The following is a 27,699-nucleotide window of genomic DNA, read 5'->3' on the forward strand; positions in this document are numbered from 1 at the left end:
TAGTTAAATATACATCGGCCAAATGATCTAGACATTCCACTTCTATGTATTTATTTAAGAGAAAGGAAAGTATATGTCCATAGAAAGACTTGTGCAGGAATGTCCACGGCAACTTATTTATTTATTGAGACAGAGTCTTGCTCTGTTGCCCAGGCTGGAGTGCAATGGTGTGATCTTGGCTCACTGCAATCTCTGCCTTCTGGGCTCAGGTGATCACCCTGCTTCAGCCTCCCAAGTAGCTGGGACTACAGGTGCAAGCCACCATGCCTGACTAATTTGTGTATTTTTTGTAGAGATGGGGTTTTGCCATGTTGCCCAGGCTGGTCTCAAACTCTTGGGCTCAAGCAATCTGCCTGCCTCCAGCTCCCAAAGTGCTGGGACTACAGGTGTGAACTGAGTTGAGGGTCAGCCTCAACTTTATTTTTAATGACCAAAAACTAGGACCAACCCCAATGTCCATCAACAGGTGAATATATACACAAGCTATGATGTATCTGTACAACAAAAAAAATTCAGCAATAAAAAGGAATGAACTATTGATACAAACTGCAACATGAATGGACCTCAAAATAATTATGCTGAAAGAAGCTAGACAAAAAGAAGCACTTGCTGTGTGATTCCACTTACATAAGTTTCTAGAAAATTAAAGCAAATATAAAATGACACCAGCATGGTGGCTCATGTCTGTAATCCCAGCTACTCAGGGGGCTGAGGCAGAAGGATCACTTGAAGCCAGGATGTCAAGACGAGCCTGGGCAACATAGTGAGAGTTCAGCTCTAAAACAAATAAAAAATAAAATCATAATCATTTTTTAAATTGACAAAAAGCAGATCAGTGGTTGCCAAGGGATATGAGGTGGAGAGAACAATAGGAAGAAATTCCCAAAGGCACAAGATTTCTCTTAATAGATATGTTCATTATCTTGACTGTGGTGATAGTTTCACAGATGCATATACATTTGCCAAAATGTATCAAATTATCCATTTTAAATATGTACAACATTAAATTATTGTATGTTAATTATACTCCAGCAATGCTATCTTTAAAATATCCAGACCATAAGAGACAAGGAAAGATTGAAGAATGGTCATAGTTTGGAGGACAATAAGGAGACATGACAACTAAATGGAATGTGAGATCTTGGACCAAATAAAGTCTGTATTTTAGTTTAATAGGGTTGTACCAACACTAATTTATTAGTGTATAATTGTATTATATTTTGTACCAGTGCTAATTTCTTAGTTTATAATTGTATTATATTATGTAAGATGTTAACATTAAGAAAAGTTGGTGAAAGTGAGTGGGAACCATTTTCAAAACACTATACACCTTTAATTATTTCAAAATAAAATATATTTTCTAAAAAAATCTACAGAAGGGATAACTCCCAATAGGACAAAGTTAAAGAACAATCAAATTAGAAAGTATAACTGAGGAATTCTAGCAAATGGAAAAATAAATATTTTTTGAATACAAAATTTGAATGACATGGAGAATAGATGCAGAAGTATTAACATTAGTAGTACATTCAAAAGTCTATAGAAACTGTATGAGAAACAAGAACTTAAGTAAGAACAGCAAAAAAAAATTCCCAGAACTTAAGGTTAGCATGAGTCTTCAAATAGAAAAAGTCATCATATTGCTAAACAGGAAAAAATGCTTTTAAAAGCTATACTTTGAGTCCTGGCACCAAAATTTTAGAACATCAAAAATAAATAGTAAATCTTAAAAGCTACCAGAAAGACAGATGACCTGGAATGGAAGGAAAATCAAATTTATGTTAGATATCCCAAAAATAATATTGGTAACTATACAATGAATGGAGTGATATATTTAAAGATTTAAGTGGAAATAACTTGAAACATAAAGTTGTCTATCCAGACAAACTATCATTCAACAGTAAGAAAAATATAAAAATATAATCAGATATATAAAAATCCTAATGTATACTAGCTCTAATGTTGCACAACTCCAAGTACATGTACATGGTTTTCCCTGGAGTGGTGCAGTGCACAGCCTGTGTAGTGTGTGCAGTAAACCTAATCCATAGATCCTTCTTGAAAGAATTAAATTCAAGGGCAATCACGAGAAGAATAGGATATATTTCAAACAAATATAATAAAAGTATGGAACAAAGAAAATTTTATTGCTGAAAAAGAAGGGAAGAATAAAATATGTATGAATAAAAGGTATGGTAATAGAAAACAAAAATATCATAAAAAGGTTATGAGAATTACCCTCCCACTGTAAATAACCACAAAACTGAACAAAATATGAAACAACGCTTCTAAGATATTCAACAATAGGCAACATAGTCTTGTGACACTTGAGAAGCAGGAAGCAAACAAGATGAAACCTATGATTTTCCTGGCTTTCTGCCAGGTGGTAGTTTTACACAGCTCAAGAAGGGGATTATACATTCTCTTTATTTTCTCCTGAGGTGAGAAGAGATTGGAATTCATGGAGGTCAAAATGACTACTATTTATGCAGCAGAATTCCAGAGACGGGGAAACTGTAAAACAACAGCTCTACATTCTGCAAAGGAATCTTCTGGAGTGTTTGGAAGAGTATACTAACCTACACATCCATGAAATAAAACTCCTTGAGACTGAGAGCAGGAAATCAGTAGGCTAGACTATTCCCAGAATGAGTCTAGGAATAATTCACAAATCAGAGTACAGAAACTTCATAATATGCAGAACATTTGGAAGAGACCTCGGAAAGGTTAGACGTCAGTAGTGGGGCTAACCTAGGACTAAAGACTGCTCTAAATCCACTTAAGCAAAATTTAAAAGAACTAAAAGGGCTTGGCAAAACAAACTACAACACTCTTTAAAGGAATAAAATGAAATCAGGTACTCGACAATATAAAATTTACTGTGTGGAATCTAATTTAAAAATGAGCAAGCATGCAAAGAAGCTGTTATGAACTGAAAGTTTATGCCTCCCCCAAATTCACATGTTGAAACCCACTTATGTGATGGTATTAGGAGGTGGGGCCTTTGGGAGGTAATTAGGTTTAGAAGAGGTCGTGAGAGTATAGTCTTCATGATGAGATTAGTGTCCTTCTAAGAAGAGAAACAGACCAGTGCTCACTCACTCTCTCCACCATGTGAAGATACAGCAAGAAGGCAGCCATCTGTAAACCAAAAAGACACCATGCACCTTAATCCTGAACTTTACAGAAATAAATGTTTGTTATTTAAGCCACCCAGTCTATGACGTATTTTGTTATAGCAACCTGAGCAGACTACAAAACAAACAGAAAAATGTTACATATAAGCGAAAGAAAAATCAATAGATAGAAAAACAAATGATGCAGATGATGAAATTGTCAAAGACTTTAAATCAAAGTGTATTAATATTATACTGAAAATTTTAAAGAAAAATATCAACACAATGAGAATGAGAGATAAAAATGATACAAGTGGAACTTTCAGAGATGAAAAGAAATATACAGTATAGGATTAACAGAAGAAAAGATTAGTGAACACAAAGCTATAGCAAGAGAAACTATCCAAAATAATACACAAAAGAGATAATTTTTAAACCAATGAATAAGGCCCTAGTGACCTGTGGGACATTATCAAGCACACTAACATACACATAATCATACTCTCAGTAGGAGGGAATGTAAGGGCATGGAAATACAGAAAAAAATGTTTGAATAACTACTGGATGAAAACTTTCCAAATTTGATCAAAATTATAAACATGAAAGTCCAAGAAGTTTAACAAACCTCAATCAAAATAATACAAAGATTATTCCTACCAAAGCACATTATAACAATGTTCGAAAACAGTGATAAAGAAAATCTTAAAGCCATAAAAAGAGACATATTACATATAAAAGTACAATGATAGAGGTTGTATCATTTCTGGTAAGGCACTTTTTGTCAGAAACTATACAAACTAGAAAGCTGAAAAAAAAAAAAATCTAAAATTCTACACCCAGTAAAATATGTTACAAAATGAAGGCAAAATAAAAACTTTTCAGGCAAACAACGGCTTAGGAAATACATCACCAGCAGAACTGCACTAGAAGAAAAGACATTCTTCAAACAGAAGGAAAGTGGTACCTAATAAAAATTTGGAACTACCCAATGGAGTAATCAGTATCAGAAATGGTAAATATGCAGGTAAATATGAAATAAATTTTTACTGAGTTTTAATTAAAAGATCATTGACTTCAAACAGGCACAGTGGCTCACGCCTGTAATCCCAGCACTTTGGAAAGCCGAGGTGGGTGGATTGCTTGAGGTCAGGAGTTCAAGACCAACCTAACCAATATGGTAAAACCCCATCTCTACTAAAAATACAAAATTTGCCAGGAGTGATGCTGCATTCCTGTAATCCCAGCTACTTGGGAGGCTGAGGCAGGAGAAACACTTGAACCCAGGAGGCAGATGTTGCAGTGAACTAAGATCACGCCACTGCACTCCAGCCTGAGCAACGAGAGTGAAACTTCGTTTCAAAAAAAAAAAAAACATAAAAACCATTGACTTCTTACAGCAAAATAATAACATGAGCTAGACACTATTATCTCCATCTTATAGATGAGAAACTGAAGCACACCTTGGTTAAGCAGCTTTCCCAAGGCCACACAAAGTGATAGAGCTTCTGTTTGAACCTAGATGGTCTGAACATTTGGCCCCTACATTATAACATTATACAATAAAAAAACATTATTTTTTCTCTATAGACAGGGTCTCTCTGTCACCTAGGCTGGAGTACAGTAGTATAATCATAGCTCACTGCAACCTTGAACTCTTGGGCTCAAGCAATCCTCTTGCATCAATCTTCCAAGTAGCAGGGACTACAGGTGCACACCACCATACCTGGCTAATTTTTTTTTAGTTTTTGTAGAGACAGGGACTTGCTCTGTTTCCCAGGCTGGTCTTGAACTCTGAGTGATCTTCCCATCTCAGCCTCCCAAAGTGTTGGGATTATAGGTGTGAGCCACCATGACTGACAAAACATCAAATATTTATAAAATAAAATATTATAGACCCAATTAAATAAAATAAGTATGAACTTTATGTATTAAAATAGATGGATCTCAAAATATTGTTAGGCAAAATTAGCAAGTTATACAAAGATACATATGATATGAAACCATTTATGATAAAAACAAAGGCAAACATAAAAATAACATTGTGAATTTCACAAGAGCATATATATCTATGAAAAATATTTTTCAAAATATGAAAATATTCATGCCAAATACAATAATAGTCATTAGGAGAAGGAAAAGGACCTGAACTTGAGAGTGTTGATCAAAGAAAACTTTAGTTTTATCTGTAATGTCTTAATTTTTAAAAAGTAGAAAATATTCATATAATAGTTATCAAGCTAAAAGTTTGTTACTGATTCTACTGGACCAGTAATATCAATTATATTAATAATAATCAGTGTCAGTAGTATCAATGACAGTATCAACAGTATCAATGACAGTGTCAGCAGCATCAGTAACAAACTCTTAGCTTGATAGCCCCAAAAGTGGATGATTTAATCTATTTTAAGTACACAAAGTCATGTGCAAATAATGAGAGTTTTATGCATGTTTCTTGGAGGAGCATTTTAAAAGAGGGCACTATTTTTATGAATAAACCTAAAACACAGAAGAGGTTATTGTAACTAGCATTTATATGTCATTTCAGAGATAATTATCAATTTGTGAATATATTCTACTATTTTTCCAGATTCATTGAGATATAACTGACAAATAAAAATTGTGTCCATTATAAAGTAAATTGATGTTTTATGTATGCATTGAGAAATGATTACCACAATCAAGCTAATATATTCATCAACTCACAGTTATCATGTGTGTGTGAAGAACATTTAAGATCTACTCTCTTAGCAATTTTCAAGTATACTATACGTATCATGCTATACAATAGATCTCCAGAGTTTATCCTATAAAACTAAAACTTTCAACCTTTAACTATATCTCCCTATCCCCCCTCCCACCCAGCCCAGTAACCACCATTCTACTCTCTGCTTCTATGAGTTTGACCTTTTTAGATTCCACATATAAATGAGATAATGTATCATTTGTTCCTTCATGCCTGGCTTACCTCACTTAACCTAATGTCCTCCAGGTTCATTTGTGTTGCTGCAAATGACAGAATTTCCTTCTTTTTTGAGACTGAATAGTATTTCATTTTGTATATATACCACATTTTCTTTATCAATTAATCTGTTGATTCTATATCATGGCTATTGTGAATAATGCTGCAATGAACATGAGAGTGTGGTTATCTCTTCAACATACTGATTTTATTTCCTTTGGATACATACCCAGAAGTAAGACTGCTGGATTTTATGATAGCCCTATTTTAAATTTTTGGAGGAACCTCCATACTGTTTTCCATCATAGCTCCAATAATTTATATTCCTACCCTCAGTGCACACAGATTCCATTTTCTCTACATTACCACAAACACTTGTTGTCTCTGGCCTTTTTGACGATACCCATCCTAACATGTCTGAGGTGATATCTCATTGTGGTTTCAATTTGCACTTCCCTGCTGATGAGCATTTTTTTTATATCTGTTGTCCATTTGTATGCCTTCTTTTGAGAAATGTCTATTCAGGTTCTACACCCATTTTAAATTGGGCTATTTGCTTTCTTGCTATTGCATTCTTTAAGATGCTTATATATTTTGAATATTAACCCCTTTTCAGATGTATGGTTTTTAAATATTTTCTTTCATTTTGTAGATTGTAGCTTCACTCTTGTTTGATGTGTGTGTGTGTGTGTGTGTGTGTGTGCATGCGCATGTATCTATTTGTTTTGCTGTGCAAAACTTTTTTAGTATGATGGAATTCCATTCTTCTAATTTTGCTTTTGTGTCCTGGGCTTTTGGGGTCATATTCAGAAAGCTATTGCTCAGATCAGTTTCAAGAAGCTTTTCCCACAAAATTGTTAAAAAGTAACTATAGCTAGAGAGGTCCGTTCCAAGATGGCCAAATAGGAACAGCTCCGGTCTGCAGCTCCCAGCATGATCGATGCAGAAGACAGTGATTTCTGCATTTCCAACTGAGGTACCTGGTTCATCTCATTGTGACTGGTTGGACAGTGGGTGCAGCCCACAGAGGGCGAGCCAAAGCAGGGCAGGGCATCGCCTCACCCAGAAAGTGCAAGGGGTTGGGGTATTTCCCTTTCCTAGCCAAGGGAAGCTGTGACAGACTGTATCTGGAAAATCGGGACACTCCCACCCAAATACTGTGCTTTTCCAATGGTCTTAGCAAATAGCACACCAGGAGATTATATGCCACACCTGGCTCAGTGGGTCCCATGCCCATGGAGCCTTGCTCACTGCTAGTGCAGCAGTCTGAGATTGACCTGCAAGACAGCAGCCTGGCAAGCGGGGAAGGCATCCACCATTGCTGAGGCTTGAGTAGGTAAACAAAGCGGCCAGAAAGCTTGAACTGGGTGGAGCCCACTGCAGCTCTGCAAGGCCTACTGCCTCTGTAAACCCCACCTCTGGGGGCAGGGCATAGCTGAACAAAAGGCAGCAGAAACTTCTGCAGACTTAAACATCCCTGTCTGGCAGCTCTGAAGGGAGCAGTGGTTCTCCTAGCATGGTGTTTGAGCTCTGAGAACGAAAAGACTGAATCCTTAAGTGGGTCCCTGACTCCTGTGTAGCCTAAATGGGAGACAGCACCCAGTAGAGGCCGACTGACACCTCATACAGGTGGGTACCCCTCTGGGATGAAGCTTCCAGAGGAAGGATCAGGCAGCAATATTTGCTGTTCTGCAATATTTGCTGTTCTGCAGCCTCTGCTGGTGATACCCAGGCAAACAGGGTCTGGAGTGGACCTCTAGCAAACTCCAACAGACCTGTAGCTAAGAGACCTGACTCTTAGATAGAAAACTGACAAACAGAAAAGAATAGCATCAACATCAACAAAAAGGACATCCACACCAAAACCCCATCTGTAGGTCACCAGGATCGAAGACCAAAGGTAGATAAAACCAAAAAGATGGGGAGAAACCAGAGCAGAAAAGCTGAAAATTCTAAAAACCAGAGCACCTCTTCTCCTCCAAGGATCGCAGCTCTTCACCAGCAATGGAACAAAGATGGACGGAGAATGACTTTGACAAGCTGACAGAAGTAGACTTCAGAAGCTCAGTAATAACAAACTTCTCCAAGCTAAAGGAGGATGCTCGAACCCATCACAAGGAAGCTAAAAGGCTTCCCACAAAGGGAAGCCCATCAGACTAACAGCAGATCTCTCAGCAGAAACTCTACAAGCCAGAAGAGAGTGAGGGCCAATATTCAACATTCTTAAAGAAAAGAATTTTCAACCCAGAATTGCATATCCAGCCAAACTAAGCTTCTGAAGTGAAGGAGAAATAAAATCCTTTACAGAGAAGCAAATGCTGAGAGATTTTGTCACCACCAAGTCTGCCTTACAAGAGCTCCTGAAGGAAGCACTAAATATGGAAAGGAACAACCAGTACCAGCCACTGCAAAAACATGCCCAATTGTAAAGACCATTGATGCTAGGAAGAAACTGCATCAACTAACGGGCAAAATAACCAGCTAACATCATAATGACAGGATCAAATTCACACATAACAATATCAACCTTCAATGTAAATGGGCTAAATGCTCCAATTAAAAGACATGGACTGGCAAATTGGATAAAGAATCAAGACCCATCAATGTGCTGCGTTCAGGAGACCCATCTCACATGCAGAGACACACATAGGCTCAAAATAAAGGGAGGGAGGAAGATCTACCTAGCAAATGGAAAACAAAAAAAAAGCAGGGGTTGCAATTCTAGTCTCTGATAAAACAAACTTTAAACCAACAAAGATCAAGAGAGACAAAGAAGGCCATTACATAATGGTAAAGGGATCAATTCAGCAAGAAGAGCTAACTATCCTAAATATATATGCACCCAATAAAGGAGCACCCAAATTCATAAAGCAAGTCCTCAGAGACCTACAAAGGACTTAGACTCCCACACAATAATAATGGGAGACTTTAACATCCCCTGTCAATATTAGACAGATCTATGAGACAGAAGGTTAACAAGGATATCCAGGACTTGAACTCAGCTATGCACCAAGCAGGCCTAATAAACATCTACAGAACTCTCCATCCCAAATCAACAGAATATACATTCTTCTCAGCACCACATGCACTTTTTCCAAAATAGACCACATAGTTGGAAGTAAAGCACTCCTCAGCAAATGTAAAAGAACAGAAATCACAACAAACTGTCTCTCAGACCACAGTGCAATCAAACTAGAACTCAGGATTAAGAAACTCACTCAAAACCGCACAACTACATGGAAACTGAACATCTACAGCCATCTGATCTTTGACAAACCTGACAAAAACAAGAAATGGGGAAAGGATTCCCTATTTAATAAATGGTGCTGGGAAAACTGGCTAGCCATCTGTAGAAAGCTGAAACTAGATCCCTTCCTTACACCTTATGTAAAAATTAATTCAAAATGGAATAAAGACTTAAATGTTAGACCTAAAACCATAAGATCCCTAGAAGAAAACCTAGGCAATACCATTCAGGACAATACCAAGTCTTTGCATGCGCAAAGACTTCATGACTAAAACACCAAAAGCAATGGCAAAAAAGCCAAAATAGACAAATCAGATCTAATTAAACTGAGGAGCTTCTGCACACAAAAGAAACTACCATCAGAGTAGAACAGGCATCCTACAAAATGGGAGAAAATTTTTGCAATCTACCCATCTGACAAAGGGCTAATATCCAGAATCTACAAAGAACTTAAACAAATTTACAAGGAAAAAAACAAACAACCCCATCAAAAACTGGGCAAACGATATGAACAGACACTTCTCAAAAGAAGATATTAATGCAGCCAACAGACACATGAAAAAATGCTCATCATCACTGGTCATCAGAGAAATACAAATTAAAACCACAATGAGATACCATCTCACACCAGTTAGAATGGTGATCATTGTCAGGTTTGTCAAAGATCAGATAGTTGTAGATATGCGGCGTTATTTCTGAGGGCTCTGTTCTGTTCCATTGATCTATATCTCTGTTTTGGTAACAGTACCATGCTGTTTTGGTTACTGTAGCCTTGTAGTATAGTTTGAAGTCAGGTAGCGTGATGCCTCCAGCTTTGTTCTTTTAGGTTAGGATTGACTTGGCGATGCGGGCTCTTTTTTGGTTCCATATGAAATTCAAAGTAGTTTTTTCCAATTCTGTGAAGAAAGTCATTGGTAGCTTGATGGGGATGGCATTGAATCTATAAATTACGGATTCCCTATTTAATAAATGGTGCTAGGAAAACTGGCTAGCCATATGTAGAAAGCTGAAACTGGATCCCTTCTTTACACCTTATACAAAAATTAATTCAAGATGGATTAAAGACTTACATGTTACACCTAAAACTATAAAAATCCTAGAAGAAAACCTAGGCATTACCATTCAGGATATAGGCATGAGCAAGGACTTCATGTCTAAAACACCAAAAGCAATGGCAACAAAAGCCAAAATTGACAAATGGGATCTAATTAAACTAAAGAGCTTCTGCACAACAAAAGAAACTACCATCAGAGTGAACAGGCAACCTACAGAATGGGAGAAATTTTCCCAACCTACTCATCTCACAAAGGGCTAATATCCAGAATCTACAATGAACTCAAACAAATTTACAAGAAAAAAACAAACAACTCGATCAAAAATTGGGCGAAGGACATGAACAGACACTTCTCAAAAGAAGACATTTATGCAGCCAAAAAACACATGAAAAAATGCTCATCATCACTGGCCATCAGAGAACTGAAAATCAAAACCACAATGAGATACCATCTCACACCAGTTAGAATGTCCATCATTAAAAAGTCAGGAAACAACAGGTGTTGGAGAGGATGTGGAGACTGTTGGTGGGACTGTAAACTAGTTCAACCATTGTGGAAGTCAGTGTGGCGATTCCTCAGGGATCTAGAACTAGAAATACCATTTGACCCAGCCATCCCATTACTGGGTATATACCCAAAGGACTATAAATCATGCTGCTATAAAGACACATGCACACGTATGTTTATTGTGGCACTGTTCACAATAGCAAAGAGTTGGAACCAACCCAAATGTCCAACAACGATAGATTGGATTAAGAAAATGTGGCACATATACACCATGGAATACTATGCAGCCATAAAAAATGATGAGTTCATGTCCTTTGTAGGGACATGGATGAAACTGGAAATCATCATTCTCAGTAAACTATCACAAGGACAAAAAACCAAACACCACATGTTCTCACTCATAGGTGGGAATTGAACAGTGAGAACATATGGACACAGGAAGGGGAACATCACACTCTGGGGACTGTTGTGGGGTGGGGGGAGGGGGGATGGTTAGCATTAGGAGATATACCTAATGCTAAATGACGAGTTAATGGGTGCAGCACACCAACATGGCAGATGGATACATATGTAACAAATCTGCACATTGTGCACATGTACCCTAAAACTTAAAGTACAATATTAAAAAAAAAAAAAAAGAATGGCGATCATTAAAATGTCAGGAAACAGATGCTGGAGAGGATGCGGAGAAATAGGAACGCTTTTACATTGTTTGTGGGAGTGTAAACTAGTTCAACCATTGTGGAAGACAGTGTGGCAATTCCTCAAGAATCTGGAACCAGAAATACCATTTGACCCAGCAATCCCATTACTGGGTATACACTTAAAGGATTATAAACCATGCTACTATAAAGACACATGCACACGTATGTTTACTGCAGCACTATTCACAATAGAAAAAACTTGGAACCAACCCAGATGTCCATTAATGATAGACTGCATTAAGAAAATGTGGCACGTATATACGATGGAATACCATGCAGCCATAAAAAGGGATGAGTTCATGTCCTTTGCAGGGACATGGATGAAGCTGGAAACCATCATTCTGAGCAAACTATCACAAGGACAGAAAACCAAATACCACATGTTCTCACTCATAGGTGGGAACTGAACAATGAGAACACTTGGACACAGGGTAGAGAATATCACACATGGGGGCCTGTCATGGGATAGGGGGCAGGGGGAAGGGTACATCAGGAAAAATACCTAATGTAAATGATGAGTTAATGGGTGCAGCAAATCAACATGGCATATGTATACCTAGGTAACAAACCTGCACGTTGTGCACATGTACCCTGGAACTTAAAGTATAATTAAAAAATAAATAACCATAGCTACAATCATTTGTTAAGAGATACAGGTTACAAAAATGTAAATTATGACATGAAAAACATTAAATATAAGTGGGGGAAGTAAAAATGTAGAGTTTTTGTATGCAAAGTTAATTGGTTATCAGCTTAAAATAGTCTGTTATAACTATAAGATGTTTCATGCAAGCCTAGTGGTAACCACAAAGCAAAAACCTATAGTAGATACACAAAATATAAAATTAAGTATTCAAAACACACCACCATAGAAGATCATCACCATCAAACCATGAAGAAAAACAGCAAGAAAGGAAAAAATGAACAAAAGATCTATAAAACAACCAGAAAAAGACTAACAAAGTGGCAGTAGTATATAGCATATCCTTACCTATAAATAATTACTTTAAATGTAAATAGATTATATTCTTCAATCAGAAGCTGTAGAGTGGCTGAATAGATCTTTTAGAGACCAAGGCCCAACTATATGCTGCCTACAAGAAACTCACTCCACCTTTATGGACACAGATAGACTAAAAGTGAAGAGATGGAAAAGGATATTCTACTAAATGGAAACCAAAAGAGATCAGGAATAGCTATACTTAGATAAAATATTCTTAAGTCAAAAACTATAAAAAGAGGCAAAGAAGGTTATTATATAATGATAAAGGGGTCAGTTCATCAAAATGACATAAGAATTATATACACCCAATATCAGAGCACCTACATATATAAAGCAAATATTAAATGATCTGAGGGGAGAGAGAGACTACACTACAATAATAGTAGGGTACCTCAATACTTTACTTTCACTGTGGACAGATCATTCAGACAGATAATCAATAAAAAACTTTGGACTTGAACTACACTTTAAACCAAATGAACCCAACAGACATACATAGAACATTCCATCCAAAAGCAACATAATACACATTCTTCTCACATGCACATAAAATATTCTTCAGGATAATTTGTTAGGTCATAAAACAAATCTTAACAAATGTAATAAGATTCAAATCATATGAAGTATCTTCTTTCACCACAACCGTATAAAACTAGAAATCAATAGCATAAACAATCTCAACAATTTAAAAATATGTAGAAATTTAAAAACATGATCATGAATAACCAATAGGTCAAAGGAGAAATTAAAAGGCAAATTTCAGAATATCCTCACACAAACAAAAATAAAAACACAACATCCCAAAACTTCTGGGATGCAGCCAAAGCAGTTTTAAAAGGTAAGTTTATAGCAAAAGACACTTACATCAAAAAAGAAGAAAGATCTCAAATAAACAACCTCACATTATATGTCATGGAACTAGGAAAAAAAAAATAAGTGCAAAGTCAGCAGAAGAAAGGAAATAATATAAGTCAGAACAGAAATAAATGAAATAAAGACTAAACAAGAATCAATAAAACTACAAGTTTTGTTTTTTTTTTTTTTTAAATTATACTTTAGGGTTTTAGGGTACATGTGCACAATGTGCAGGTTTGTTACATATGTATCCATGTGCCATGTTGATTTCCTGCACCCATTAACTCGTCATTTAGCATTAGATGTATCTCCTAATGCTGTCCCTCCCCCCTCCCCCCACCCCACAACAGTCCCCGGAGCGTGATGTTCCCCTTCCTGTGTCCATGAGTTCTCATTGTTCAATTCCCACCTATGAGTGAGAACATGCGGTGTTTGGTTTTTTGTCAACTACAAGGTTTTTTAAAAACTTAGTTATACTAAGAAAGAAGGCAGACTCAAATAAATAAAATCAGAAATGAAAGAGGTGACATTACAACTCATACCACAGAAATACAAAGGATCATAAGAAACTATTATGAATAATTCTGTGTCAACAAATTAGCTAACCTAGAAGAAATGGATAAATTCCTAGAAACATGCAACCAACCAAGACTGAATCATAAAGATATAGAAAATCTGAATAGACCAATAACAAGTAGAAAGCTTGAATCACTAACAAAAGGTCTCTCATCAAAGAAAAGCTCAGAACCAGATAGCCTCATGGTAAATTCTTCCAAACATTTAAAGAAAAACTAATACAATTTCTTCTTAAACTCCTTTTAAAACTTGAAAAGGAGGGAACACTTCCAAACACATTTTATTAGACCAGCTTCACCCTGATGCCAAAGCCAGAAAAGGACATTGCAAGAAAAGAAAATTACAGACCAATATCCTGATAAACACAGAAGCAAAAATCCTCAAAAGAATACTAACAAACCAAGTTCAATAGCACATTTAAAAAATAATATTTCGTGATCAAGTAGGATTTATCCCTATCCTAGCAAGGATTATTCAACATACTCAAGTCAATAAATGTTATACACCACATTAACAGAATAAAATACAAAAATTATATGATCATCTCAGTACATGCAGAAAAAGTGTTTGACAAAATTCATAATCCTTTTATGTTAAAAACTGTCAATAAGTTATGTGTAGAAGGAAGGTACCTCAATATAATAAAAGACATATAGGACAAGCCCACAGCTAGCATCACCCTCAATGGTGAAAAGCTGAAAGCTTTTCCAGTAAGACCAGAAAAAGACAAAGTTGCCCACTTTCAGCACTTCTATTCAATATTTGATCATTTAAACTGCTTATGAAGGATGGCTATTAATTCAATGTTCAGCAAAACTGTAGTAAGTCCCAACCAAGGTGTCAGGCACTATTATAATAAATAAGAATACATTATTTAATAAGAAATACATACCACTCCGGCCTTTATAAAACATGTAGTTCAAAGTAGAAGAAAGGACTTTTAATTAGTCATTAGGCAAATAGGACAATGAAACAAAAAACATAGCTCAGAAATAAATATATACTTCCCTCACTGACCGCTGACGACCTGCCTCACCAAGTGCACGCCCTGCCGCCGCCCCGCAGAAATGCTTCGTTTACCTACAATCTTTTGCCATATGAGACCGGTGTCCAGGGTACTGGCTCCTCATCTCACTTAGGCTTATGCCAAAGATAATTTTGGTGCAGATGCCTGAGCCTTAATGCTTCAAGGTGTAGACCTTTTAGCCCATGCTGTAGCCATTACAATGGGGCCAAAGGGAAGAACAGTGATTATTGAGCTGGGGAAGTCCTAAAGTAACAAAAGATGGTGTGACTGTTGCAAAGTCAATTGACTTAAAGGATAAATATAAAAATACTGGAGCTAAACTTGTTCAAGATGTTGCCAATAACAAATGAAGAGGCTGTGGATGGCACTACCACTGTTACTGCACTGGCACGCTGTATTGCCAAGGAAGGCTTCGAGAAGATTAGCAAAGGTGCTAATCCGGTGGAAGTCAGGAGAGGTGTGATGTTAGCTGTTGATGCTATAATCGCTGAACTAAAAAAGCAGTCTAAACCTGTGACCACTCCTGAAGAAATTGCATGGGTTGCTACAATTTCTGCAAATGGAGACAAAGAAATTGGCAATATTATCTCTGATGCAATGAAAAAGGTTGGAAGCAAGGGTATCATCACAGTAAATAATAGGAAAAGTACTGCATGATGAATTAGAAATTATTGAAGGCATGAAGTTTGATTGAGGCTATATTTCTCCATACTTAATTAATACATCAAAAGGTCAGAAATGTGAATTCCAGGATGCCTATGTTCTGCTGAGTGAAAAGAAAATTTCTAGTGTCCAGTCCATTGTACCTGCTCTTGAAATTGCCAATGCTTACTGTAAGTCTTGGTCATAATTGCTGAAGACATTAATGGAGAAGCTCTAAGTACACTCATCTTGAATAGGCTAAAGGTTGGTCTTCAGGTTGTGGCAGTCAAGGCTCCAGGGTTTGGTGACAACAGAAACAACCAGCTTAAAGATATGGCTATTGCTACTGGTGGTGCAGTGTTTGCAGAAGAGGGGTTGACCCTAAATCTTGAAGACGTTCAGCCTCATGACTTAGGAAAAGTTGGAGAGGTCATTGTGACCAAAGACGATGCTATGCTTTTAAAAGGAAAAGGTGACAAGGCTCAAATTGAAAAATGTGTTCAAGAAATCATTGAGCAGTTAGATGTCACAACTAGTGAATATGAAAAGGAAAAACTGAATGAACACTGGCAAAACTTTCAGATGGAGTAGCTGTGCTGAAAGTTGGTGGGACAAGTGATGCTGAAGTGAATGTAAAGAAAGACAGTTACGGATGCCCTTAATGCTACAAGAGCTGCTGTTGAAGAAGGCATTGTTTTGAGAGGGGGTCGTGCCCTGCTTCGGTGCATTCCAGCCTTCGACTCATTGACTCCAGTTAATGAAGATCAAAACATTGGCATAGAAATTATTAAAAGAACACTCAAATTTCCAGCAATGACCATTGCTAAGAATGCAGGTGTTGAAGTATCTTTGATAGTTGAGAAAATTATGCAAAGTTCTTCAGAAGTTGGTTATGATGCTATGGTCAGAGATTTTGTGAATATGGTGGAAAAAGGAATTATTGATGCAACAAAGTTTGTGAGAACTGCTTTACTGGATGCTTCTGGTGTGGCCTCTCTCTTAACTACAGCAGAAGTTGTAGTCACAGAAATTCCTAAAGAGAAGGATCCTGGAATGGGTGCAATGGATGGAATAGGAGGTGGTATGTTCTAACTCCTAGAAGAGTGCTTTACCTTTATTAATGAACTGTGACAGGAAGCCCAAGGCAGTGTTTCTCACCAATAACTTCAGAGAAGTCAGTTGGAGAAAATGAAGAAAAGACTGGCTGATGTTAAAGAAATCACTAAAACCATCAGTTACTGGTTTCAGTTGACAAAATATATCATAGTTTACTGCTGTCACTGTCCATGCCTACAGATAATTTATTTTGTATTTTTGAATAAAAAGACATTTGTACATTCCTGACACTGGATAAAAGAGCCATGTACCAATATACTGCTTTCAACTTAAATCATTGAGGCATTTTTACTACTATTCTGTTGAAATTAGGATTTTAGTGCTTGCCACCACCAGATGAGAAGTTAAGCAGCCTTTCTGTGGAGAGTGAGAATAATTGTGTACAAAGTAGAGAAATATCCAATTATGTGATAATCTTTGTGTAACAAAAATTTGTTTAAAGTTAAAAAACAAATATATACTTGATTTATGATAAAATTAACACATGCTAAGGATGGTCTTTTCAATAAACTGGATATTAAAGATATATATCTTGATGTACTTATTTTATATGATACACAAAAATCATTTTTACATGAATAGTATAAAACAATAAGCTTCTAGGAAAAAAAACAAGAGAATAAAGTCATGATTTGGGGGTAGATAACAATTTCTTAAATAAGACAGAAAATCTACAAAGAAAAATATTGACAAATTATACTTTATTAAAATTAAGAACTTCTGTTCTGAGAAGATTGTGTGAAAGGTAAGCCAAAGACTAGGAGATGATATTTGTAATACACACATATTCAATGACAGACAAATATACAAAATATATTACAAAAAGAATATAAAACAAACCTCTAACATATCAACGGAGTGTGGTGGGAGAGGCAGCCCAATAACAAAGTGAGCAAAGACTTGAACAGGAATTTTACAAAAGAAGATATATAAATGACCAATATATAAATGGCCAATAAAAAGATATTCATCCTCATTAGTCACCATTATGGAGATGCAATTTATAAAAACACAATGAAGATACCACTTAGAATGACTTACCATTAGAATGACTAAATAAAATATTGGCAATACCAAATGTTGACAAGAATGCAAAGTCACTAAAATTTTCATACATTGATGGTGGGAGTTTATTTTTTATTTATTTAATTTTTAATTTCTGTGGGCACATAGTGGGTATATATATTCATGGGGCTGGTGGGAGTTTAAATTAGTAGAACCCATTTAGGAAACTGCTTGACAGTATCTACTAACACTGAACATATGCCTACCCATGACCCTGCAAATTCACTCTTAGAAATACACCTAATAGAAATACATAAATCTTTCAGAAACAAAAGCAGATACAAGCATAAAAGAATGTTCATTATAGCAGCAGCAGTCATGATAGCCATAAATTATAAAGGACACAAATGACAATGAACAGTAGAATGGATTAAACAAATCTCGGTATATTCATTCAAAGAAACAGGAAAGAAAGACCATTGCCATTCACACCATGAATGTTACAAACATAATACTGAGCCAAAGAAGACCCCAAGAAATACAGACTGTATGATTTCATTTATGTGAAGTTCAAGAAAATACAAACTAATCTGTGGCGCTAGAAGTCAAGATATTAGTTACCTTGAAGGAGCTTATTACTGGAAGAGGGAGCAAAGGGGTTTTTGGAGTGCTGGTAATATTATATTTTTTTTTATCTGAATGGGTGATAACATGTATTGTGCACATTTTGTGAAAATTCATCTCTCTCTTGCTCTCTCTCTATATATACACTCATGATTTGTTCACACTTTTGTGTGATGCTATAATTCAATTAAAAGTTTATTTAAATGAAAAGAAAATTAGAAATTTGATGAGAGTTTTGGAAATTAGCAGGATGATATGCAAGTATATCACAGAAGACAGATAAAGTCAGGACAGGCATCCTAAAGGACATACTATTTAAATTGAACTATGGGAATTAGCCAAGAAAAAGTAGGTGTGGTGTCAGCAGCAGGGAACAGATGGAGTGGAGAAGGAGAAGACTCTTTTAGGAAAGAAAGGATTTGAGCAGAAACCTAGACACATGAAAAGGGCACAGCTCATTCAAGATATAGAAGGAAGTCTGATGCAAGCAAAAAGACCTAGTGTAGGAATGGCAAGAAATGAGGCTGAAGACATAGGCAAGGCCTAGGTCAGACAGGGCCTTATATGCCATATCAAGAGTTTCAAATTCTATCTTAAATGCAATGGAAAGTTATAGATAGACTTTTAGTACAGTCCTGACATGACCTGGTTTTATTGTTAGAAGATGGCTACAGCATGGAGAATTGATTACAGGGAAGAAAGACCGGAATTGGAGAGACTGTTTAAGAGACTGTCACAGTACCCCAAGTAGGAGATGATGGTGGATTCCATTAGCCTGGACAGAGGGAATAGAGAGACAGAAATGTAGGATGTACATTGATGATGGGATATAAGGTATAAAGAAAAGGTACAAGTCAGGGAGGTTTCCCAGAGGTCTTTCCAGACAATTGGGTGGATGATAATGCCAGCTATTGAGATAGGGAATCCTGAAGAATGGTTAAATCAAGGCAAAAGGATGTGTTCCATTTTAGACATACTGACTTTGAGATCTCTGCAGGACATCCAAGAGGAGGTCTCAAGTAAGCATTTGGATACATAAGTCACAAATTCAGCACAGAGGGCTGAATTGAAGGCATAGGTCATTAGTGATTCTACTTCTTGTTGGCAATAGAATGTGCGACAGAATTATTTTTCAATATTAACATATGCTTTGTTTTTGTTCAAGAATTCTCTTTTACCCCATAACCTACCCCCATTCTGGCAACAAGACTTTACCATATTAATTGTATCAAAAAAGGGCCAAATTCTAGACTTCTAAGTCAAAGCTCTGAAGGACTTGAAGCCCAAATTTTACATCATAAACAGTAGATTCAAAATAATACATAATCAGTTAGAATTAGTTTTCCTGCCCCAAAAAAGATAAAGAGTTTGAGGTTTGGGACAGAAAAGAGTTGAAGAAGTGACAAAAATCTACACTTAGGTGGTTTCTCTGATTAGGGGCCCTATTTATTACCCTCTACCCAGACCTGCCCTGGGCTGAGTCTTAGGAAGGGGAGAGAAAACAATGGAAACCTCAGATATGTAATCAGCTAAAATATCACGGAAACTATGTCTCAGTTCTCCTGTGAATCCCAGGGAGTTGACAGGTTCTTCAGAGCTACCTTAACATAGGGCAGGGTAATTAAGCTATAACAGACCTGTCCCGGACAGCCTGAGTGTTCCATGTTCCAGTGAGGCATGGGAAAATAACAGAAGTTGCTAAAAGAGAGAAGTGAGCGCTAAAGACCTATTGGTCAATATGAGAAAAACATAACAGCCATTTCAATGGATTGTTGACCAAAAAGAAGATGAGAACAAAGATGTATCAAACAATATAAAAGTCTTCTTAAAATACTATTACCTTGCCCCAAATCTACACAATAGATGTTAGCTCTTGCTGGAAAAATACTGCATAACAAACTATCCCAAACTCAGTGTCTTAAAATAAGAACTATTTAGCAAATGTGTCTGCAGGTTTGCTGGGAGTTAGCTGATCTAGGCTGATGTGATGGGGGGTAAATTCTGCTGGACATGTCTCTCACTCTTTTTCTAGGACTGGTGGACTAGTTGAGGCTTGTTTTTCTTATGGTGCCAGTGAAGGTACAAAGGTCAGCACATCCAAATCTGCATATGTTTCAAACCTCTAATCACATTACTCCTGCTAATATCCCACTGACGTATATGGCTGCTAATATTCCACTAAGTCCCGTGGCCGAATCTGGAGTGAAGAGCTCAGGATAGCCTTGTCCAAAGGTATTCAGTAAAGAGAAAGGTGAAGAATTGGGGCCATCGATTCTATGTCTACTACATCCATACTTAGATGAAATCCCTAGAAGTGGAGGAAGGAAATATCTATGATTTAAACACAAAAGATACAAATTAGTGACAGAAAAATAAAATCACATTGCTTGCACACCCAGGATTTCGAATTGGGATTTGAAGGACTATTACAATAGGGGCATAAAAAAATGCAAAAGGAACCCAAAGGAAAAATCCCATTCTGACATCAGAATGACATCACAAATAAGGTGACATTTGATGAAAGTCCTATGAAAGATGAGTAGAATTTTGAACAACTGAGGTTAAGCAAAAGCACAGAATCATGAAAAATATTCTTTGAAATGGCAAAGATTTCTGTGGCTGGATCATGGGATTTATTGAGTGGAGCGATTTCTCCTCAGGAGACCAGACACATGTGAGCTATGCGAATCCACGGAAGTGTTGTTATCTTTCTATTTTTTCCTCGCTTATGTGAAGGACTATAGGTCAGGAACTGTGCAAGAGGAGGAATGTGCATATGTTGGGGTGGGGATAGATAGGGGAGGTCTGGAATGGATAATTCATTTCAAACTCAAAAAAGCAGACTGAAAGAAGACATAGGGAGAACAGACAGAGAAACCATAAAGCTGGAAAAAGATTAGAGAAAACCACAAGAAGACCTGTTTAACCCTAATTTCTGTGGTTTTTCTGATGAAGATGTAGTATTAATTGTTTCAGAGTTCATCAGAGATCCATGTATCTTAAATCTGAGATATAAGCCAACTGAAAACAAACATTCCACTTGAGTGGCATTTTAATGACACAAAGGCGAAAAGGAAAAAAAAAAAGATTTGCATAGCAATAACTATCATTGCTTTAAAGCTGCATAGAATTTTCAGAGCCCCGAACAACCACCAAATCAGGAATTCAAACCACACCCTGGGAAGGCTGGACTTCTTTTTGTTAAAAAGAAAAACCAAAGATCTCTGAGGTTAGTTACCAGGCAGTAAAAATCAAAAGTCCAAACTCCCCTCTAATCACTGAATATTTGCCACGTAGACCCACACCCACCTAGGACATTGCCAAAACCTCAAAAAAGTACTATGACTAAGATCCATGTCTTTCTCTGGGTACTATTTCCACAGAAAGCTTCTTATGTCTCTTCCCTGACATTTCACAAAATAGAGAAAAAGGAAAGGAAAAAAATATCCCTGAGGAAAGGCTAAGTGTAAAGAAGAATTTGATTTTGGCATTGCTTTGAAAGGTTCCACTTACTTCCTCAACCGATGGAATGCTTATTGTTGAACTAACACCATAAGAAAGACACAGCTTCAGCTTCAATAAGACTGCACTGTATGCAAAAACATTGAATAAATGGATAAATAATAATTTTCGAACTCCTATTGTGTGCCAGAAATGGTAGTGAGAATTCTACATGTGACTCAAAGATCCTGACAAAGATTTTATAAAGTATTTTTATTATCCCCATTTTATTTTATTTTATTTTATTTTATTTTATTTTATTTTATTTTATTTTATTTTATTTTTTGAGATGGAGTCTGGCTCTGTCGCCCAGGCTGGAGTGCAGTGGCGCGATCTCGGCTCACTGCAAGCTCCGCCTCCCGGGTTCACGCCATTCTTCTGCCTCAGCCTCTCCGAGTAGCTGGGACTACAGGCGCCCGCCACCACGCCCGGCTAATTTTTTTTTTTTTTGTATTTTTAGTAGAGACGGGGTTTCACCGTGGTCTCGATCTCCTGACCTCGTGATCCGCCCACCTCGGCCTCCCAAAGTGCTGGGATTACAAGCGTGAGCCACTGCGCCCGGCCTATCCCCATTGTATAGATGGGAAAGCTGAGGCAGAAATAGGTTGTGTATCTTTCCCAAGGTTGACATGATAAGAAAGTAGCCAAGTCAGGATTCAGTCCCAGCACTCTGATTCCAGGGCTCATCTGCTCATGTGCTATGTTCACTGACTCCTAGAGAAGAAATTAGAAATAACACCACCCTTACATTAAACTTTCCAAAGAATATAAAAAGAGAGAACATTTTCCAACTCATTTTATGAGACCTGGATATCCTTCACTAAAAGCTGACACGGATATAATAAATAAGGAAAATTACAGGCCAATCTGTCTTGGTAAGGTAGAAGCAAAAAAATAGTATACCAAAATAACAACGAATTGGTTTCAGAGAATTCATATAAACAAATAAGAAAAAGATAACCCAAAAGAAAAATGAGATTTCACAAAAGAAGATATCCAAATGGTTAAAAAAAAAAAAAAAAAAGGAAAAAAAACTTTTTTTTCCTTAAAAAACTATTTTTAAGTGCTCAATGTCATTAGTCATCAGGGCAATGCAAATTAATGACACAACATGTCCACCCGAATGATTACAAGTAAAAAGACTGACAAGACAAGGAGCTGGTGAGTATATAAAAGAAGAGGAACTCTTGGTACAGTCACTTTGGAGAAGAGTCTAGAAGTAGCTACCACAAGTGAAGCCATAAAATGCCCTATGAACTAGAAATTCAACTCCTAGGTTTTTACTCAGCAGAAATTCACATATGTGCACCAAAAGACATGTACAAAAATGTGTTTGTGACACATTTATTCATAAGAGCCCAAAACTGGCAACAACCTAAATAACTATTAACAGTGTAATGGAAAAAAATGTGATCTATCTATACTAGGGAGTACTATACAGCAATAAAAATGATCTACTGCTATACACAATAATTTGAATAAATCTCACAAATTACAATGTTGAGCAAGAAAAAAGCCAGGCATAAAAGTGGGCATACCCTCTATTTCCATTTACATACTGTTCTAAAATAGGCAAAACGATCTATGGTGACAGAAGTCAGAAAAAGACTTATTCTCTGGGAAGTGTTTGTAGTGACTGGTAAGAGAAGAAAGATGCTGGGAATGCTTTATTTGTTGATCAGGGCATTGGTTACATGGTTGTGTCTACTTAATGTTTCAAGTATAGTTCCAGAAGTAACACCTTGGTGAGAGAGAAGGTAATCCAAATTCATGGTATGTGTATCTTTAGTGAAAGTGGTTCAACCAGGTAGAGGAACATCAAGCAGACTAAATTTCAAAATCAGCTAAACATCCATAGCATCATTTACTGAGTATCTAAAATATGAATGAAACAAATGTTAAGTCCTGAAAATAAAAAGATGAAAAGGCAAACTTCCTATCAGCAAATTATTCACAATCAAGCTGAAAAGGAGGTATAAAAATAATCTATTTCAAAACAAAGTCTGCTCTCTTGGAGTTAGGCAAATAGTTTTGAGAGTTTAGAGGAGTGAGGGAAGGCCCTCCAAAAGTGGCAACACTTAAATCTTGTAAGTTTTGCAGGGGAAAGGGCTTCAACAGCCCTTCATCAGCCCATCCATCAAGTGGGAGAGGGAGGGGGTCTGGGCAAAGGTATTTCAAACAGTTGACTTCATTTGCAAAAGAGGACACTGAGAGAAAGCATTGTCAATTATAGGAACATTAGGTAGGTAGGTATAACTAGAGCTGAAAATGCAAGACAGAAATAGAGGTGAGGCTGGGCAAGTAAGGGTCTCTTATTCCATTTTGGATTTTTATCCTGTGGGACATTGGAGCTATTGGAGCTATTGAAGAATTTTTGTTTAATCTAATGTGAAGGGTAGATGGGAGGAAGGTAAGACTGGGAAGATGAGGTAGGAGGTTTTGCAAAAATTCAGGAATATATGTCAGGTTTTATTAAACAATTCAAAATCTTAGTGGCTTATAACAGCAAACATTTGTTTCTTACTTACAGGTCTGTGGGTCAGTCATGGTCAGTTTTAGCTTGGCTGGGTTGGGCCAGGCTTGGCTTGGCTCTAGACTGCATAGGCAGACTCATGCGTGCTCCATGGGTTTTCCATTACAAAATTTATGATGAAGGAGCAATGTCTTTTCTGTTCTTTTACTGGTGGATGGCAGGAGTGCAGGGAGGTAGTGGGGTGTGCGGAAACATGCAATATCTCCTAACGCCTCTACTCAGAGCTAGAACAGCATCTCTTCTATCCACCTGCCATCAGCCAGAGTCTCATGGCCAAGCTCAGTGTCTATAGGACGAAGTAGGATACTCTACCCATAGGGTGAGGAAAGAGAGAATGAACACTTGTTGAACATATTAGCTCAATCTACCACACCAGGCAAAAGATTATGAGCCACTAAACTAAGGCAGACAGAGTAGGAATAAACAAGAGGGGATTAAGAAACCAAGACTAACCAGATTCTGATCCTAGCTATTCTGGCTGGACTGAGATGGACTGTCTTGTGAAGAAACTAGGAAATTAAACCAGAAGTTTTAACTCAAGGAAGTGCCTGATTAGAGTTGGGTAGTCAATCTAAATCAATTAACTAATTTGAAAACATTAGCCCAAGATGAGAAATTCAAGAGCAAAGCCTCTCAAAGAGAGATAATGAGAGAGAAGAATTTAAATCAGTAGTAGGAGGTGGGGTTCAGTAACAATCTTGAGCTTATTCCAGTCCTCGAGGTAATGAGCATCCTGGGAGCTCTCAACAGGCAGCCCCAGAACATAGAAAGAATGACAGAACAGAAGAAGTAGGAATGGGAGAGTTTAGGATGACTCCTAGCTGGGCAGGCTAACAAATTAGGTAAATACTAGGGTCCTGCTGGGAATTATGGGACATAGAAGAAGAGAGTTTCAGAAAAAAGATGGTAAGTTCAATTTGGCTTGATTTTTGAATCTGAGCCATCTAGGTGAGCATGCCTCCTAGTGAGTTGACAATCAGGCCATAGAGCTCCTTCCTGTTTTCACATTCTAGAATTCCCTTTCTCTCCTCTGTCATCCATCCAAAGTCTAAAATTTTCATGATCATTTAAACTTCCAATGCTGTCTTCCTTCTCTGAGGTGCTTACATTTGAAATTAGCATACCTCATTTAACATGGGCCATTTGTGTTATATATACACATGCACACATGTATGCACACATAACAATGTTGTACCCAAAAGTAAACTGCAAGTTACATAATGACAAGGCCTTATGTGACTTTTGTATCTTCTTCAGAACTTTAGCACAGTACTAGAAAAATGTTGAAACCTAACTAAAATATGCATTTGATAATTAACTATTTCATAGTACTTTTATGACCTAGTTCGAACAATTGAAATAATTCTTATTCTTTAAATGCTTATCCTGGTGTGTATCTCCATGACTATATCTTTGTGCAGTAAACAATTGTTGAAATTTTAACCTTGATTCATACTAAGTGGCAGACAAAAGTTAACCTGGTTTAAAAATTAGGCCATAATAATCAATAATCAAGAGTCTTGAGAGTTGACAGTTTGTTTTTGTTTTTTTTTCAAGATGGTAGATTAGAGGCTTTTAGCACATCTAGGCTACTTGAAAACAGCAAGATAGTACATAAAGATCAACTTTGTGAGCTTTAATTCAAGAAGAAAAACAAGAATCCACCAGAATTATGAAGGACACCCCAGATCCCGGAGACGAGAACACTGGCAAAGAGCCTCCATGACAGTATCAGGCTGATAAAAAAGTGAATCCCCAGTATGTAAGAGAGGCAGAGAGCCTTCCTCCATGACTCACCTTTCCATTGGGGATCTGAGCAACCCAGGCCAAGTGAGAATACTTTGTTTCCCCCAGGCTCTGGAGCTAACTTGGGGAGAGTCTAGGAGACACTGTAAGGGAAAGATACCCGGAAAAGCTGCAGACATTTTCCTAGACTCATAACTGAGAGCAGAATGCCACTTTTAACGGCATTGGTAGGAATATAAATTAGTTCAGCCACTTTGGAAGGTAATCTGGAGATTTTTCAAAAAAATTTAAAGCAGAACTACCATTTGACACAGCAATTCCATTATTGGATATATACTCAAAAGAAAACAAATATTTCTACCAAAAAGCACATACACTTGCATGTTCATCACAGCACTATTCACAATAGCAAAGACATGGAATCAATCTAGGTGGCCATGAGCAGTGGATTGGATTTTTAAAATCTAGTACGTATACACCATAGAATACTACACAGCCATAAAAAAGAACAAAATCATGTCCTTTGCAGCAACATGGATGCAGCTGGAGTCCATTACCCTAAGTGAATTAACACAGGAACAGAAAGTCACACACTGCACGTTCTCACTTACAAGTGAGAGCTAAACATTGGGTACTGATGGACATAAAGATGGCAACAATAAAAACTGGGGACTACTAGAATGGGGAGGGAGAAGGTGGAAAGAGTTGAAAGACTAAGTATTGGGTACTATGCTCAGTACCTGGGTGACAGGATCAATTGTACCCATGCCTCAGCATCATGCAATATACTCAGGTAACAAACCTGCTCATGTACCCCCGAATTTAAAATAAAAAATGGAAAAAAAAAGAGTTGACAAGACTGAATTGTCAACTGTTTTGTGGTTTCTTTCCAAGCAGATGCCAATCAAAAGAAATAATACATGTTACAAATGTAAAAGCATCCAGAAAATCTAAGTATTTTCTTATAAGTGGTTTTGATTTTTTATATACTTTACATTCAAGTTACTGTCCATTCTACGAGAGAAGGAAGTATAGAGAGTAAATGATAAGCTCAAACTTATACAACTTTTTGTTTGGAGGCAGGAATAAAAGACAGGTCTCTAACTTTCAGACCAGAGCACTAAGACGAAGTGAGTGTAAACTCATAACCAGCTGCTTGATCCTAGTAGGGCAGGAATAAAAGACACAATTGGGGCAGCTAAAATTAAAGGGAATGTTTTTAAGTCTTTTAGTTCCTTTTTTAAAGGTAGGCTTTGAAAAACTTCATTTTGTGAGGTGTTCAATGGGGACCTGGAAAACTGCTCTTAGCATTTTAACATAAATTAAAAATCATTTAAGCAGACCTCTATTCAGCTCTTGCCAACTGCACATTTATTTTTCTGGTAAAGGAGGCTTTGCTGTTGCAAATGAAGGGGAAATGAAGGCATTAGAGTTTGGGCATATCAGTGAAAAAAAAGAGTGAATGTGGACGTTGGATTAAGTT

The 27,699-nt window shown here is 37.0% G+C and overlaps 1 protein-coding gene and 1 pseudogene across 2 annotated transcripts in view; one reads left to right on the top strand and one right to left on the bottom strand.

Moving 5' to 3' along the window:
- ANAPC10 (anaphase promoting complex subunit 10) overlaps positions 1-27,699 on the bottom strand; it is a 396,428-nt gene that overhangs the window by 124,503 nt on the left and 244,226 nt on the right. The gene's annotated exons all lie outside the window — the stretch shown is intronic.
- LOC129481100 (60 kDa heat shock protein, mitochondrial-like) lies at positions 15,039-16,883 on the top strand (annotated as a pseudogene).

This window comes from Symphalangus syndactylus, chromosome 4 (genome assembly GCF_028878055.3).
Source record: "Symphalangus syndactylus isolate Jambi chromosome 4, NHGRI_mSymSyn1-v2.1_pri, whole genome shotgun sequence".
In the NCBI taxonomy this organism is placed as follows: Eukaryota; Metazoa; Chordata; class Mammalia; order Primates; family Hylobatidae; genus Symphalangus; species Symphalangus syndactylus.